At 36.8% G+C, this 8,192-nt stretch overlaps 1 long non-coding RNA gene across 1 annotated transcript; it reads left to right on the plus strand.

The window, feature by feature from the left end:
- The first annotated feature begins 870 nt into the window (after positions 1–870).
- On the plus strand, positions 871–1,966 carry LOC134802892 (uncharacterized). The gene is made up of 2 exons (XR_010145892.1): positions 871–980; positions 1,353–1,966. It is a non-coding gene; the product is annotated as an uncharacterized LOC134802892 (long non-coding RNA).
- Positions 1,967–8,192: the final 6,226 nt, after the last annotated feature.

An 8,192-nucleotide genomic window follows, 5' to 3' on the forward strand; every position in this document is an offset into this window, starting at 1 on the left:
TCTATGAAGATGCGGTAGAGAGCTCGGACGCAGTCGATGTACCCGTAGAAGCTTGCGCGGACACTACTCGTACAACTGAGCCCGATGTACTCAATGAAGTTTCTAGACAAGAACCCACCATTGAAGATCGTAACGAAGAACCAAGAGCGGCTGATGTGCACAATGAGGCAGAACTTAGGTATCCTCTACGGAATAGATTACGTAGTGCACATAGCGGTCTGTATTGCTATAATAGTACCTGCAATATAGAGGAAGAGCCCCGGTCATACAAGGAAGCATTACAGAGACCTGACAGTCATGAGTGGCAAGCAGCAATGGAACGTGAGTTGGAGTCCATGAAGGAGCACGACGTTTGGAAGGTTGTTGATAAACCGCCAGAAGCCAAAGTAGTGGGAAACAAGTGGGTCTACAAGTACAAGTATGACGCCGATGGAAACCTGACATACAAAGCCAGACTTGTCGCAAAAGGCTTCACGCAGTCATACGGTGTGGATTATTTAGAAACGTTTTCACCCGTCGTAAGAAGATCAACTCTTAAGGTTATTGCTAGCGTTGGCTGCAGAAAATGAGTTACAGGTACATCATTTTGATGTAAATACCGCATTTCTGAATGGGGATTTACAAGAAATAGTTTATATGCGACTACCGGAAGGATTTGACAGCGAAGGTCAGTATAAAAAGGTTTGTCTATTGAAAAAGGCAATATATGGCCTCAAACAAGCAAGTCGCTCGTGGTACGAAAAAGTCAATGATGTTTTGCTGTCAACAATGTCATTTCAACGTTCTGAATATGATAATTGTCTATATTTCAAAGATGATATTTTCATTTGCTTGTATGTAGATGATTTCATAATATTTTTTGAAAATACCTATGAAAAGCAAAGTGGCATTGTTGAATGGGTTGCGAAAATTCTTCAAAGTTAAGGATTTGGAACAAGCGCGCCAATGTTTAGGCATGAATTTAGAACGAGGAAAAGAAGGTACGTTTTTCCTACAGCAGAGGAAGTTTATTGAAACCGTTCTAAAGGATCATGGTATGGATCAATGCAAACCAGCGAAAACTCCGCTAGAACTGGATCTGCATAAGGTTTTGGCAGATGGGGGTGGTGAGGAGATGAATCGTCAAGAACAATTACGATACCAGTCTTTGGTTGGTGCATTGAATTACCTAGCCTGTAACACGAGGCCCGATATCTCGGCGGCTGTGAGCTTTTTGGCTCAATATAATTCATGTTGCCGATCTGTACACATGAAGGCGGCTAAGCGTGTTCTACGTTACATAAAGGGAACGATTGACTTAGGCCTTCTATTTCAGAAGTCAAAAGGTGAACGTAACGATCATTTAATTACAGGTTACGTTGATGCTGACTGGGGAGGCGACATTAGAGACAGAAAGTCTTATTCGGGGTACATGTTCAAAGTTGGACCGAATATGATATCCTGGGAGTGCAGAAAGCAGAGCTGCGTGTCACTTTCTTCAAGTGAATCAGAATTTGTCGCATTGTCTGAAGCATCCAAGGAAGCTGTATACCTCCAGAGGTTAGTGAGTCACGTATTCAAAAAGGGGAACTCTAAGGACGTCAAGTTGTTTGTAGACAACCAGAGCGCCATGGCGTTGGCGAACAATCCTGTTTCTCACCGGCGGACGAAGCATATCGACATTAGGTACAATTTCGTTCGTCATTGCGTCAATGAGAAGTTGATTCAGTTGGAGTACATCCCGACTGAAGATAACTTGGCCGATGTCTTAACTAAGCCATTGCCCCGCGTTAAGTTTGAAAGGTGTGTGACTGGTTTAGGTTTAGACTTGAGTGCTTGATGATGCTGTGAGTGTTCACATGATGATGGATGGTTGCTTGAGAGGAAGTGTTGGTAGGTTGCTATGAAACCGTTGTTGTTGTAATGTCTGTACAATCAACCGTCAGTCATCTGATTTTATGTATCAAATATATTCCTCGATATTCCACTGCGACTTATTATTCTTCAGTCACATTTTCGAAAACGCGTACTACTACTCCCTCGGCAGATCGTGATATTAAATACCACACGTGTGTATCAAACCCTGTCGCCACATCTTTTTCACCAGCACAACCTTGTTCATGTCAAACAATTACGAGACGCGTGTATGTCAAGTATCTGGGGCTTCTATTTGATCAGCATCTCACGTTCAAGCAGCACATTACCACACTTGCCGCAAGAGTGAGGAAACTAATTTACGTCGTAAAAAAAAGACTCCGGGATTGCGCTTCTCGCGAAGTGCTACGCATCGTGTATCTTGCACTGTGCCAGTCTATTATACAATATGGTGTGGCTGTCTGGGGTAGCACAGGAAAAAGCCACATGATACAACTCTTTTTATGATAATAAATTATTTTGTATTTTTTTGTATTTTGTATTTAATAAATCGGATAGAAATATAAAAAGTAGGTGAGTTGACCGTGACGTCACTGTGTAATGTTTCATATAAATTTCATTTTAGCATATCGTTTTGACAGTTCTAAAAAAGAAACTGATTTGACTATATGGAGAATACCCTATTTCAGTTGACTAGAGTTTGACCAAGAAAAGTCTGCAGCGATTTTGATATGAAATTATGACGTATAAAATAACATATGCACTGCGTGGGCCATCAAAATCGCTGCAGACTTAATTTTCTTATTAACGAGTCTGTATGTATCGATTTTGATACCACACGCAGTGCAAGTGTTATTTTAAACAGCAGAAACGTCTAGAAAAGTGGAGGAAGAGCACCGGGCTAGCGATCCGGTGGTCGTGGGTTCAAATCCCACCAAAGACAGTGAATTTTGCCACTTTAAATCTGTTTCTAAGCTTAATATTTAGTAGGACCTCATTTCAGTTGACTTCGACTCCAATATTTATTCAGCAAATAGGCCACAAGGGCACTTTCATACAAGCAAAAAAAAAACAAAAATTAGAAAATAGATAAGTACTTACATCTAACTGCAAATATCAATTCAAACTAAAGTATAACAATTACTTATAGATGTAGGTATAAAATCTCTAAATGTCGAATTAAAAAAAAACTAAATGACATTAAAGCTCTCCAAAGGGCCTCTACGTATTGGATCTATATCCCTACGCAAGCCTATCAAAAGACCGGGATTAATAGGCCCGTGAAATCCAAAATGGAGTTACAAATATTATAAAGAACATACAAAAACAAAAATCTAAAATTATTTAGAGGTCTGTGTCACCTACGGAACCCCAATTTGGCATTACGTGCTAATGCACACAATATGCATGGTGTTAATTAATTAAAACCTGAGCCGGGACTTAATTGCCAATTGTTTTGTCATAATTACCATGTGTAATAGGGGGGGGTGGGGTAAGTCACGAGCGGAGCGGGAGCGGAAGCGGATACATCAATTATAAAAAAGTGATATAGAAACAAGTTAAAGGGCTGGGGGACATAATTGTTTCAGAATTTCGAAACGATTATTTTTTTAAATATTCATTTATTCAAAAAACTTTCTTGAGAAACTTATAGTAACTTTTAAATACCTATCAAATGATATCACACGTTGATTTTTGCAGATTTTTTTCTTTTATTTAGCTACTTATCTGGAGTGTCGTCCCTAAGTATACCTATAGGTAGGTACATATTTTTTTAGTTCCAGCTTCTAAACTAAGTAGTGGCTCATTTAATTTATTTAGGGACAAGACCGTGAAGAGCCCATTAACGTGCACACTAGCGCCACGGCGAAATAATCGTGACTATTTAAATTTATTGAAAGATATTTTTAAAAAAGGGGGCCGCTACGTACTGTGTTTTGTGTTTAAGTACCTAACTTTTGAATACATCAAGCTAGTTTTTATGTTGCTGGATTCGTCGATCTATGAACTCAACTAAAACGGCCGTTTTAACTTTGGACGCATAGATTGACGAATCCAGTAACATTAAAACTAGTTTGATGTATTCAAAAGGTACTTAAATATAAAATACAGTAAGTGGCGCTAGTGAGCACGTTGATGGGCTCTTAAATTGTAGCTCTACTTTTAAGATCGTGATTTATAGGTAGTAAATTTTTAATTAGTAAGTACATAAGTAAATAATCTTTATTGCACCTTAAACAAAACTAATTCAAAACAAAATGTAAGTTGGTATTTTGCAATAATATAAAACCATAAGATTTTATACATATATAATTAAAATATAAAATCGCTATTTCCTGTGAATATGACCACAGGGCACAAAGCTCATTTTCCATACCGGTCACATTACGAATACAGCTCCCGTAGGTAGGTACTGCGGGTTCGAGTCTTGGATGACACACGTAGGTTTCTGACATTATACCTATCCATTACTAGGTAATATCCATATCCATTACTAACTATTTTGGCGTCAAGACACTAGGTCCGTGGGGTAGGGGGGCTCGGGGGCTCCACAAGGCGCTCAGCAAAAGCCTAAGGGAGGCCACAGATGACCCTCGCGCAGGCAGCTTTCTCGCGCAAAGATTGGCCATAGCAATCCAGCGCGGGAACGCTGCCTGCGTGATGGGCACCCTACCAAGGGCGCAAAATTTTTATAAGTATTAGACGAAACAGGAGCTGAGTTTTAAATATTTTAAGTAAATATACCCGTCTCGCTAACGGAAGCGGCACCTAAAAGTAGTGCGATAAGGACAAGGCGAAAAATCCTGCGTAAAAATCTCAAAAATCGAGGTTTCGTACTCCTCTGTTTCCTCCTCCAAAACTTAACCAATCGTAACCAAATTTGGAAATCTAAATGATTATGAAATTATCTGTGTCGGACCGTTTTGCTTTTTTGGCTAATTGATATCAGTTTTGAATGCCACGCCTCTCATTGCGGCATAGTTAATTAGGCCATTTTGGCCATTTTTGAAGGGCTCTAGCGCCTTAAAAAACAAAAATATCAAAAAAAGCAAAACAGTCCGACACAGATATTGACAATATTAATCTGTGTTGAAAAAGCTTCAAAAACCACGGAGGAAAACGAGGAGTACGTTTGTATGGAGAAATGACCACTCCCGTTGGCTCTTAATTTTTAGGGTTCCGTACCCAAAGGGTACCCTATTACTAAGACTTCGCTGTCCGTCCGTCCGTCCGTCTGTCTGTCACCAGGCTGTATCTCACGAACCGTGATAGCTAGACAGTTTAAATTTTCACAGATGATGTATTTCTGTTGCCGCTATAACAACAAATACTAAAAACAGAATAAAATAAAGATTTAAATGGGGCTCCCATACAACAAACGTGATTTTTGACCAAAGTTAAGCAACGTCGGGAGTGGTCAGTACTTGGATGGGTGACCGTTCTTTTTTTGTTTTTTTTTTTCGTTTTTTTTTTGCATTATGGTACGGAACCCTTCGTGAGCGAGTCCGACTCGCACTTGCCCGGTTTTTTACAAGATACAAGATACAAGATATTTATTGATAAAAGTCAATGTTTTACAAGTCCGTACAAATAAATTAGTAATAGTAGTAGGTAGGTTGGTAGATACAGCATTTGCACAGGAATTTTTATATTAATTACTTATTAATCTATTAAATAAACAACATGTTTTAAGCGAAACAAATCAAGTTTAGTAAACAATCAGTAGTCAAATAGGGTCGCATATAGCTTAAACAAACATAAGTTATTAAATTATTAATTTCATAAATTAAGTATACATTTGTTATAATTGTGTATAAGTAGGTATAGTAGAATACTTTGGGTCAGTGCACGTTTCGACAAATTCGTCGACGCGTGCTAAGTCAATTAACATTATTTTAAGGTTTTGGTAACATTTTCTCAGTTTTTGCCATCTTTATTTCCTCGGGTAGCAAGTTATATAATTTTACGCCTAAGATGCCAAGAGACTTCCGAGCCCTTGCAAGCCTGCACCCCGGGACGATTAACCGGTTTTTTCTACGGGCCTGCGAATGGGTAGCGTATCGATCCACGTTGGCCCTAACATACTTACAAGCAGTTAAAATGTAAACACTTGGAAGAGTGAGTATCTTATGGTATTTATTTCATTTTCATTTCATTTTCATTTTCATTTATTTTGTTAAACATAGGTTACATGAAAGATGGTAGGTACATAAATATACATTGGCCTCTATGCTTTACCCACTATGCAGGTGTACAAAATTGTCTCGTGCGGTTATCAAATAAACGCATGTGTTAGAATATTGTTGTTCTATGTACAAATTGCATTACGTTTGAAACTGACCTGTTTCTCTTTGACGTCCAATGTTGATAATATATGTATTACACTATTTAAACACTTAACACAACATTACGTGAATTTTACAGAATTTGCTATTTATGTGGGTAGGTACGATACGAAACCACGGTTGACAAGAGAAGCAGTAAGTTAATCTACTACTAAGATTTGTAAACTACTTTGAAGTGATTATATTTTGTATTACTATTATTGATTAATAATTATCTATAACGGAGTTTTATTGTAAAGATGTTCTAATAGTTTTATTCTGCATAATTCGATAAATGGACGAGGTACATGAGAAACTACTTCTGTGACGTCACTTATCGAATGACAAGTGGCATGATCAACCAGTTGCCAGGTAGAAATGGGTATAAAAGGGACCGACCGATCCATTATTGATCATTCCTCATTCTGCATTTCTGCTTTGAGCATTCTGCCTTTGCCTCAGCACTGAGTTAATCATCGCCAAAGGAATATTGAAAGTTAAGTAAATACTATGTTGGTAATTATTGTAATAATTATGTACTTACTTGATTAATTAGATGGATTAATTAATTAATAATTAATTAAATCATATTTTACTGAATTATAAACTAATAGTGATTGTGTTTGTAAGTTGTTGATTGGATAAGGTTAATAAATTGGATTATTTAATTTAATAAAACAGTTTTATTTTCAATTACATCTGTTTATTATTTTATTTATCTTACTTAAAACTTAAATAGTATCCAGTTATTGATTTAGCAGTTTTACATAATTATGAACCAAGGTAAATAAATAACATCCTGACAAGTTTTACCTTGAAAGTTAATATTGACTATCAATTTTTGAGTTTATTTTTTATAATTAATATTTTTAAAAATTATTCATTTATCTAACACATGCTTATGTCTAAAAAAAGAACCTACCTATTTGAAAACATAGTCATACATTAACATTAATACTACTACAAATTTCACTTAAAATACAAACTGAAATATTGTCTTACAATTATAATACAAAATTTAAATCCAATGTCAATAGAAAAGAAAATACATTTAGATATCAATAATCAATACAATTCTAATACAAGTCTGAGCCATTATCATCATTTATGTATTCACTAATAGTATAGTAGCATTTGTCAATAAGGTACGAAGTAAACTGTTTTTTGAATTCATATATGTCAAGTACTTTAAAATTGTTTGGAATTTTATTAAATATTATCGGTGCCATGCCTAAGATGCCATTTTTCACCAGCGCGGTGTTACAACACTGTAGGGTTTTCAGATTCTGACTATATTGTTGACGTGTTGGAAATCTCCGGCCTTGAGAAACGCTGCTGTATAAGTTTAGGTTGGTTTTGACAAATATAGCTACTTCTAGTATGTATAACGATGCCAGTGTTAATATTTTAAGTGACTTAAAGAAAGGTACACAGCTCTCTCTAACTTTTAGTCCGCACATTGATCGTACACAACGCTTTTGCGCTTTGAAGGCTATTTCTTTATGAACTGAGTTGCCCCAAAATATGATGCCATATCTTAACACCGAGGCTACAAGACCATGATATGCCGTCAACATTGCTTCAAGGTTAACAGTTTTTGACAGTTTAAATAATGCAAAGGCTGATGTACTTAGTTTTTTACATAAATACTCTATATGATATTTCCAGCTAAGCTGGTCGTCAATCATTAACCCTAAAAATTTTTGTGCCATTGTAGTCTATGTCCATGTCAATAATTTGTGTTCGCTGTCGAAAGTGCATTAGGTTCGTCTTTGTTAAGTTTATTAATAGATTATTTTCATTTAGCCATTCAATTATACTGTCCAATACGCTACTGATGTCATGCTTATAATCATTCAAATTACTACATTCAATAATTGAGGTGCTGTCGTCAGCAAAGAGCACCATGTGATGACGGATAGCATTAGGAAGGTCATTAATATATACCAGGAACAGAAGCGGACCCAGTACACTTCCTTGGGGGACGCCGGACATAACGTACTGTTTTTGTGA

This window comes from Cydia splendana, chromosome 25 (genome assembly GCF_910591565.1).
Source record: "Cydia splendana chromosome 25, ilCydSple1.2, whole genome shotgun sequence".
In the NCBI taxonomy this organism is placed as follows: domain Eukaryota; kingdom Metazoa; phylum Arthropoda; class Insecta; order Lepidoptera; family Tortricidae; genus Cydia; species Cydia splendana.